The sequence below is a fragment of the Diabrotica undecimpunctata genome, chromosome 8, assembly GCF_040954645.1.
Source record: "Diabrotica undecimpunctata isolate CICGRU chromosome 8, icDiaUnde3, whole genome shotgun sequence".
Classification (NCBI taxonomy): Eukaryota; Metazoa; Arthropoda; class Insecta; order Coleoptera; family Chrysomelidae; genus Diabrotica; species Diabrotica undecimpunctata.
In genome coordinates, this window is record NC_092810.1 from 13,249,198 (window position 1) to 13,259,927 (window position 10,730).

Consider the following 10,730-nt stretch of genomic DNA (forward strand, 5'->3'; position numbering starts at 1 on the left):
AAAAGAGTTGCTTCAAATATTTGGCTTGCAGTCATTAGAGCAAAGAAGAAAAATGCATTGTGTTGTGTTTATTCATAATATCATTAACAATGTTAAATATAAGACATGTGGTTTGATCAACTTTATTAGGTTTCATGTGCCAAAGGTCAACCTAAGGGTAAACAGTAATGACCTATTTTCTTGTAGTCCATATAATTCTTGTGCAATAATAAACTATATGCAATATCAGTGTAATGAGTTAATAAAGATCTGTGATATAGACCTCTTTACCTGTAGTGTAAGGGATATTAAAAAATGTTATGAATAGATAAGTAATGGACTGAATTTTAAAATTTTATTAACTTGTGTCTTTTTTTTTAATGTGTTTTACTTTTTGTGTTTTTATTTTGTACTTGTGTGTATATTGTAGTTTTTGTGTGTATATTTTTATACCAAGTAATGAGCACTCTTACATGTAATTACTACCTAGATGGTGTTTGTAAGTTTTAATAAATAAATAAATAAATAAATAAATATTTATGAATTATACCAAAATATCGAAAACAAAACATTCATAATGAGAGGCCATTTAATTTTATTATAAACATCAATTAAGATTTTATTGATATGACACGATTATAAAACCATTTAGGAATAATATTACATAACAGTAAATACAATATTGCATTATAGTAATTCGCAATTCCTACTGAAATAATTCTCACATGGCTGGTAAATTTTTGTCTCACTCTTGTGAAAGCAGCCGAGTTAAAGGCATGTTATCGACAGTATCTTCGAAGTTACTACAACTTTCTTTGCCTTTTCTCAGACAGTTGTGTAAAATACAAGCTGCTTTTGTAACATGTATTACACTTTCTACCTTGATTTCAAATGGACGTGTAAAGACACGAAACCTGAATGCTCATTTGCCAAAGGTACATTCAACACAGAAACGCGTGCTTGAGATGTCTGTAGTTTAAGACTTGATTTTCATAGCTACTGGTAACACTTCTTCTGTAGTAGGGTCTCAATAAATTTTCACTTAATGGAAACGCCTCGTCTCCTACAAAAACGTGTGGCAAAGATTTTTCAATTGTTGAAATCAAAGTAGATTCAGGTAAGCCCAGTGTTTGTTTTGTCATTTTGTGTCCTAGAGAAAATATTGTCATCATTAAGTCGTTCCATCGACCCTACGTGAATTGTTGTGAACCTATAATTTAAATCTAAGGTAGCCATTAAAACCACAGAGAATGTTTGTTCATAATTGTAATATGAAGATCCTGTCCTGGCTAGTTTTTTTATGACTATATGTTTACCATCCAAAGCTCTGACACAGTGTGGAAATTGCCATCTCTCTTTAAAATCCAACGCAATTGTTTGCCATATTTCAGTGGTAGGTTTTGGTAGGTACACAGGTTGCATCTTTTACCATGTTGCTCCAGACACTTCATTCATTATATTAGAAACTGTTTGATCTCTCATCCTGTAACTATAGGATATACTTTTGTAGCTACCTTCTAAGGATAAGTATCTGAAAATGAAATATAACCGCTGTGTAAACTTAAAGCAGTTTTGAATTTATCGGATTTTTGTACATTAAAATGTAATATGAATTTTATTCGAGGTCATGTTGCAAAAACGACATCTTCTTCTTCATGTGCCTTGTCCGTTCCGAACGTTGACAATCAACATGGCTATTCTGATTTTGTTTACGGCAGTTCTGAATAGTTTAGCACATGACAATCCGAACCATTGCCGCAAGTTTTGGAGCCACGACTGTCTTCTCCTCCCTGGACCCCTTCTGCTGTCTATTTTCCCTTGAACGATCAGCCGTAGTACTCTATATTTATTATGTCTCATAACGTGACCCAAGTATTCCAACTTTCTTTTCTTTATACTTATTCCTACCTCTCTCTCTTTACCTATCCGGCGTAGTACCTCTTCGTGGGTCACGTGCTCAGTCCAGGATATACGTAATATACGTCGGTAAGCCCACATTTCGAAGGCCTCTACTTTTTTCATCAATGTTGCGGTCATTGTCCACGCCTCCATTCCATATGTCCACGCCTCCATAACAAAACCGGGAATACATAACATTTCAGAAGTCGAATTTTGAGAGGTAGGGTGAGGCTTTTAGAGGTGAAAATTTGCTTCATGCTAGTGAACGATGCTCTTGCCTTTTCTACTCTTATACGTATTTCCTTCGCTTGATCCCAATTTGAGTTAACTGTTGTTCCCAAGTAGATGTACGAATCCACGTGTTCAATTCTTTCATTGTCTAATATCAGTTGCTGTGGTGGTTGTTGGGTTTTGCTTACTAACATCCATTTGGCTTTTGTGATATTTAGTCTGAGTCCGTATTGTGCACTTATTTTTTGTATCTTACTCATTAGGCAACTCAGTTCCTCCATGCTACTTGCTAGAATCACAGTGTCATCAGCATACCTTATGTTATTAATTATTTCTCCATTTACCTTTATACCTTCTGTGCTTTCCTCCAGTGCTGTCTTAAATACTTCTTCTGAGTATATATTAAAGAGAATAGGAGACAGCCCTATCGTACCCCTTTCTTGATCTCAATTTTATTGGTCAATATAGATCCTACTTTCCCTTTAGCTGTTTGACCCCAATAGAGACTCGCTATTGTTCGAATGTCTCTGTAGTCGACTCCGATCTTATGGAGAACTTCAATTATCTTTTCGTGCTTTACGTTATCGAATGCTTTTGCGTAGTCTATAAAGCATATGTACACGTCTTTGTTCATATCTCTGCAGCGCTGGATGAGTACCTGTAGACTAAAAAGTGCTTCTCTTGTCCCAAGAGAATTCCGAAACCCAAACTGCGAATCTCCAATGTTATCCTCGCATTTTTTGCTTATTCTGTTGTAAATAACCTTGGTGTATGCCTTCGAAATGTGGTTAATTAGACTTATCATCCGATGTTGATCACAAGACTTTTCTTTTGGTTTTTTCGGTATGGTAACAAAAGTTGACTCTAGCCAGTCTTCAGGAAACTCCCCGCTGTTATAAATATTGTTAAAGAGTCTGACGAGTGAGTCTAGAAATTGACTGTTTGTTTTGCACAGCATTTTCAATACTTCCCCGTATACGTTATCGTTGCCTGGTCTTTTGTTATTTTCAAGACCCTTTAAAGCATTCTCCTCTTCTGATTTTAGAATAGAAGGGCCAGTATCATCATTGCTCAGTGTATACCCATTAGGACGGTCATCATTAAACAGTTGTTCCACATAAGTGAACCACATTCTAACTATTTTGTCGGGGTCTAGTTGTAGATTTCCATTATCATCGCACAGCCCTTTCGATAAAATATTGTAGCTTTTCTTTGTTGTGAGTTTCTTTATCTTCTTATGCATATTGTGATAGTCGTATACCTTCTTTTTTCTCTTATCAGGTAGTAAAAACTTAGTGCTTGAATTCCTAATCTCTTCTTTAATTTCACTCCACTTTTCCAGCGGTTCATTGCTATTTTTAAGGATTTTTGATATTTCGGTATTTAAATTCTCCTGCATCTGTTGTTTAATATTATTGTTGGAAAGCTTCCTAATATCTAGCGTTTCGGGCCTGTTCTTTACATTTGGCTTTTTTAACTTTACTTCAAACTTACATACCACCGGATTGTGGTCTGATGCTACGTCCGCACCCGGGTAAGTTTTTACGCTTAAAAACGACATGTACAGAGTTAATGTATGGCGTTATCAAAACCAGATGGGAATCTAGACGGAAGCAGCGATATTGATAACAATGAGAACAATTTACAAAATTCGCAAGAAATACAAATAAAGGCAACAGAAGAAACCCAACATACACTCGATTATGCAGAGACTGGACAAAACAATGGGAAGACAGAAAACAGTCAGGAATCAGAGCTTATATCACTAAAAATAAAAATGCAGATAAGAGGTCTATCAGTACCAAAAGATCGGAAGAAGATACCGGAAGATCTATCAGTACCACCAATACCTAACAGTAAAAAAAATTACAGAAAGAAAACCGTAAACATAGAAAACCATGGATGACAAACGAAATATTACAAATTATGGAGAGGAGACTGATGGTAAAAAACAAAAACCTAACAAGATAGAAATAACTCAACGGGGAAATCGAGAAAAAAATAAATGTAGCTAAGGATGAAAGAAAAATGTAAAGAGGTAGAAGATTTGCAAATGAAGCATAAAGATAGAGAACTACACAGAAAGGTTAAAGTAGCTTGAATATGGGAAGCGCAACACTTATCGATTGTAACAAACAAGAAAAACCAAATGGAATTAGACCCTGAAAAACAGAAAGAAATATGGTAGCAATATCTTAAAGATTTGTTTGGTGATCAGAGAACAAAAAAGTCCCCCACAAATAGACACAGATGAAAAATTAGACATTCTCACCGAAGAAGTTTTTCAGGCAATAAAAGACGCAAAGAACAACAAGGCATCCAGCGAAGACCTAATAACAGCTGAACATTTTAAACACCTAAGTGATAATGCTGTCTGGAAATTAATATACCTTTGCAACATTATATATGAACATGGCATAATACCGCATGACTGGCTAACATCCAAATATATAGCTCTTCCTAAAAAACAAAAAGCAAGGAAATGTGAAGACCATCGAACAGTTAAGTCATGTCGCTAAAATTTTTATGCGAATAATTTATAACCGAATTCACAATAAGTGTACCTGAGAATACCTGAGTCGTTCTCAATATGGTTTTAGAAATGGTACAGGCACTGGAGAAGCAATTATGGGATTGACACTGATGGCAGAAAGGTATCTGTACAAAAAGGGTGTACATATGTGAAATTATGAATATAATTTCAGTTGATGAGGACTGTATTACATAGGGCTGATTCAAATAAATTAGGATATGTGGTAAAAGGTTATACAGATTATAGCAAATTAAGTTTATACAAAGTCTTACCAATTCTTCTGCTGCACATACACACACTCGCGGTATTTAAAGGCTTTCAGTCGCGGTTGTTCTTCATACGGGGAAACTGTCCGGTTACCGGTTTCTGAACACGTGTTTCGCGTATTAACACTTAGATCACGATGTAGAGCACATTTGCGTCTGTACAAGATTTAAAATAGTATTTGCGGTATTTTTCGCGTAACTATAAGCGAAAGAGATAATTAGAGTGGAGAAAAAGCTTGGTAAGTCTGTACCAAGCGATAAGTAGCGATAGAGAGATTATACGTCTGCCTAGTAGGACTTAGCAGACGAAAGAGAGGAGGACTGTTTCGAGCAACAGTCATCAGTCAAGAGAGAGTGTCCGTTATCATCGAGAGACAACAGGCAAGAGAGTGAGACTTTCTTTGCTATCTTACAACTGTCTGTATTTCTAATGGAGTGGGGTTAAAATGTGAGTAGGAAGGGTTGGAGAACGGGAAATAATTGTAAAATTGTGGTAGAATGGTAGCTAGTAATACAGCGAAAAAATGACATGATTTTTCGCATGTGAAAAAATTGAACAGTATCTTGAGGTTCAAAAATGGCTGTTTGTGTACTTTGTCGATTATAGAAAGGCATTCGACCGCATCAAATATGGAAAATTGATTGAGGTGCCAAAAGAAGTAGGGTTGGACGGACACGACATAGCTATCATAAGTAATATATACTGGAACCACACAGGATGCATTCGAACAGAGAACGGAAACACCAAGTACATCAACATAGAACGAGGAGTGCATCAAGAGTGCATTTTATCCCCCCTATTATTATTTGTATATGCCGAACATATAATAGAACATAGAGCTTCTCTTGAAAATCGCCCTGAAGGTGCCAGAGCCAATGAAATCCTCATTAACAATATAAGATATGCCGATAACACCGTAGTATTAGCAGAAACAGAAGACCAACTAAAAATATTGATGAACATATTATCAGAAGAAAGTCACAGGCTGGGCTTGGACATTTAGCTTTTCCTAAACCAAAATTCTGGTATTCCACAAAACCCCCAAGAACAAGTTACACCTAACAAACAAATAAACGGTATTACCCTTCAGAGTTACCAAAGCTTCATCTATCTGGGCAGAAAACTAAATAGTCAACTAGACCACTCAAAAGAAATTAGAAGACGCATTGAAATACCAAGATCTGGTTTCATGAATATGCGTAAAATGCTCTGTAACCCCAAGCTATTAGTCTTAATAAGATTGAAAACACTAAAAGGTTATGTGTTGTCTCCATTACTATATGGCTGTGAAACCTGGACATTAAAACAGTATGACGTCAACAAATTAAATTAATTTGAAATGTGGATGTACCGCCGAATGCTAAGAATAAGCTGGACCAGCAGAACTACGAATGAAGAACTACTGAGAGCAATGAACACACACTCTCATCTGGTCAATACTATCAAAATTAGAAATCGTCACATCTAGGACACATAATGCGCTGAAGGGAGTTTGAGCAGCTCTAGGTTATATTAGAAGGCAAGATTGAACGTAAAAGGGGCATAGGACGAAAGAAAAAATCTTGGCTACGAAACATCAGAGATTGGACCCACACAAGAGGAAATGAATTAATTCATCAAGCCCAGAATAGAGAGAAATTTGCCATATTGATCGCCAACCTCATAAGAGAAGGCACTTAGGAGGAGGAGGAAAAAAATTTAGAAAGTAAAAAAGCGAATGTATATACATTAATGAAACAATACATGTTAAATCATGAAAAAAATGGGAAAGAAAGAGACATTTATACCATTGTATTATGTATACAGTATACCATTATTCATCTCAATGTATAAAATTACAAAAAACATGCCGTTTTAGTACCAAAATATGGTGAGAACTAATGTGTATCATGCTGTATTGCAGGAGGAAGCAAAATAATTTCAGATTCAAGATGAAAGACTGCAGTCACACGAATACCAAGCTACACGAACGGCAAGTTCTTACCCATAAAGTAACACAGCAAGTCCTTATGCATATTTCTCATACACTTCTACCCCTCTTCTGTCACGTCGTCCAAGTCCTCGTACCAACGGTAATAATCATCAGTAGCTTCCGCCCCAGCGACGCCAAGAGACAAATCAATTAACAACATACAATTATACTGAAACAGTACTTCGTTCAGGAAACACATTATTACACCTCGATAATACTGAACAAAACACCCTTCAGAAGTTTTTACGCAATTTTTCAGTTTAATGTTGTTACTTACGTTTAAACGATAACTTTTGTACGTTTTATTTTTCGAAATATTATATAAAGATCTTATCTGAAAAATACAGGTAGCTCTGCTCTACTTAGTCGAAAGTAATTGGTAAATTTAGATTCAGTACATTCATTTAGGGAATGCTTTATAAAAATAGTAGATATCATAAATCAAATATTTTGAAAAAAAAAAAAAAAAAATAAAATACACGGTTGCAAATTTAAAAAATATGATAAAACTGTAATTAATCTTTTGTAGTTCACCCTGTATACGAATATTCGTCAACTTCTAAACTTAAACAATGTCTTCATGTTCGCATGAATTCTTATGTCATTTGTAGTTAAAATATTTTTATATTAGTTGCTTATTAATTCCTTTCTTCTAAGTTTTTCCAAATTTTTTTTGCCCAATTTCGTTTATTATATTTTATATCTATCCATTTTTTCCTTGGTCTGTATCAGATAAACTTGTATTTAAAAATTATCAGATCTTTTTTAACATATTCTATACATAGTAGATTTTAAATTGCAATAAAATAATTAAAAATTGCATATTTAATAAGTAATTAAGTAAAACATCTTTAAAAGGCGTTCTTTTTCTTTATTGGTTTATAGTTATATCCAATAATATTTTACCTTACTCACAAACCTTCAAAAAACAGTAAAACCAGTTATTTTAACATGCCCTAGTAGTTTTTATTGGCTTTACTAGAACAAATAATCCAACCCACACATTCCGGCTATCAATCAAAATTCAAGAAATGAAAACTAGTTTCAGTAAAACGATTAAAAAACCAGGTCTCGTATATTTATTTGGGGAATGTGTTATTGTTTTAGTTAGCTCGTGTAAAGAAACCGGTTGTGATTGGACTATTTTGGATCGTAATAGGTAATGACTGGTTTTTAAATGGGACAGGTTAAAATATAGATCTTTATACTACCTGTCAAAATAAAGTGATTAAAAACTGGGTCTGGTAATAGTGTTGCTGTTTTACTTAGCTCATGTAAATAAACAGGTGGTGATTTAATTATTTTGCATCATATTGACTTGTTTTGAAACGGAACAGGTTAAAATGTAGATCTTTTACTACCTGTAAATAATGGGATTAATTTTGTTGTAGGAAATCAGATAGTTGCCGTATAAACGAGTTTCTATAAACAAAATATGTGTTTTAGAGTTAAATATAATATTTATGGGACGTTTGTGACAAATTATAATATAGAAGAGGAGATCAAAATATTTAACTTCGTTTGCGTCAATACTTTTTTTTTATTTACATACATTGTCGCATTAACTTCTGAGGTTATTAGATTTAATATATGATATTATAAATATTAAATTTTGTTATAAGTATATTAATGTCTTTAAGGAATTTTAGGTGTATACTAGTTCGCTCCCGCGAAATAATACCCCACAGAAAAGGGGCATAGATAAATTCGCTCCGGTCATAAGTATATTTCTTAGAAACTATATTTCAATAATGTCTTCTCAAACTTTGTATTTACCTATTAATACGACACTACCATCATTGTTTAAAAAATAATGAGTCTTTTCCCTTGTTCAATATTTGATTGGGTTTTTCCGTATGATAAGTTGCAATTGATATATTTCTTTGAAAAGATTGGTAGGTAATTAGTAGACTTCGGCAAATATGCAAATAAAAATGTAGAAAATATGCGCATAAATATGCACGTGTTTACCCGAAAATATGCAAATATTTTACAAAATATGCATACAAATAAATAAAAAAATCGTAAAATAGTAACAATTTTATTTAAAAAAAAAAGTGTACATAACTAAATATTTCCTACTATTCATTAAGATTTACATTTATTTTAAGTAACTACATCATTTTTAAGTATGAATAAACTTATTTAGAATTATGGTAACAATAAATGATCAAGTGGTGTTCAAAATTTTCTAACAAAAACTTGTGGCTTCTGTCTGAGTACATATATTTATATATGGAAAAACTTCGTTTAACATCAACTGATGTAGCGGGAGCATTTTTCAACCTAACCAAAACATTTGGTTCTAAATTAATTGTTTCCGAAATATTTCCAGCTAGAACACTGACTACTTCAGAAAGAATATGGTAACCTTTATTTTTTTCCATAGTAGCTTTAAATTTTTTTAAAATATCTTTTCCAATATTACCTCTAACGTTCCGACAACATGACGCAAATTCTTTTATTAATGCTGTACTTTCGAACAATGACAGTTTTGGTGATTCTAACTGAGTAATTGTTTTTTGAACAAAACTAAAATTTGATTTTATAAATGAAAGTTCTTGTTGAAGCAAGTTACTCTGAAAAGTTTGTTTAGAATCCAAAAGAGATTGGGAACTTTCATCTGTTAACGTATCAATTATGTTCTTTATTTTAACAAAATGATCTGCATAAAAATTAGCTGCTTCTAACCATGTTCCCCATCGCGTTAAAATAGGTTGTGGTGGAAGAGGAATGTTAGGTAGCATTTCTTTATAAAGTTGAATTCTTATAGGAGATTTAAGAAATACTTTTTTGACACTGGATATCATGGTATTTACAAGAGGAAACTTTTTTCGTATTTCCTTTGCAACTCTGTTTAATCCATGCGCTACACAAGTAACATGTATTAAATCTGGGAAAAATATTTTTAAATTTTGTCCTGCTTTCACCATATAAGGAGCAGCATCCGATAAAATAAGCAGTAATTTATTAGAAGGAATAGTTGTCGGAAGAAAAAAAGTTGCTAATGTTTCTTGTATAAAACGCGAAATTGTTAAAGCATTTGTTTTCTCAAGTTGCTGGCATGAAATAAGATGAGATTTTGGTAAGGTATCTTCTTTAGGAACACCAATTAATAAATGAGCAATATACTTTCCTGAGGAATCAGTGGTTTCGTCTACAGATATGTAAAAATAATTATCTGCAATTTCTTCCTTAATATTAATTAACACCGACGAGTATAGCCCGTTCACATTATTTCTTCTTAGAAACCGATCACTTGGAACATTAAGTTTGCAATATTTTTTTAGAAACGAAGTAAAATTTACATTTGCTAATTTTGAAAGCGGTATGTTTGCAGACACTAATGCGCGACACAAGTCTTCATTAAAATTTTCTTGCTCATCTAATTTTTTTGAAGTAGATTGGAAACATTTAGCCATTGAAGTTTGATGTTTTCCTCCTATTTTTCCTTTTTTTGCAATGTGTGAAGCAGTTCTCACATGTTGGTCTATCTGAAATTTCTTCTCACATGCTATCTATAAATAAAAATAAAAACCTTTATTTTAACCCAACCTTTAAAATATAAAAATATACAAGGTGTTTTTGGTTAATCAAATAACTGGTTTGGAAAAAAAACACTCGCTAAGTGTTTTAAATGCAGTATTAATCCACAAATTAGTTTTTGTTACTAACCATTAGTACATCATATAACTTATTTTAAAATTCAACAAAAGTTTTTTTTTTGTTAATTCAATTACAATAAAAATAATTGTGTTTTAGAATAGCTGACTTCATAAAAAAAAGTAAAGGTGAAAAATTTTTCTAAATACACACCATTGTATTGTACCATGGACAATTTTTTCTCAC

General features: G+C 33.1%; 1 pseudogene; it reads right to left on the minus strand.

The window, feature by feature from the left end:
* Positions 1 to 724: 724 nt before the first annotated feature.
* Positions 725 to 7,080, minus strand: LOC140448707 (uncharacterized; annotated as a pseudogene).
* Between the last annotated feature and the right edge of the window lie 3,650 nt (positions 7,081 to 10,730).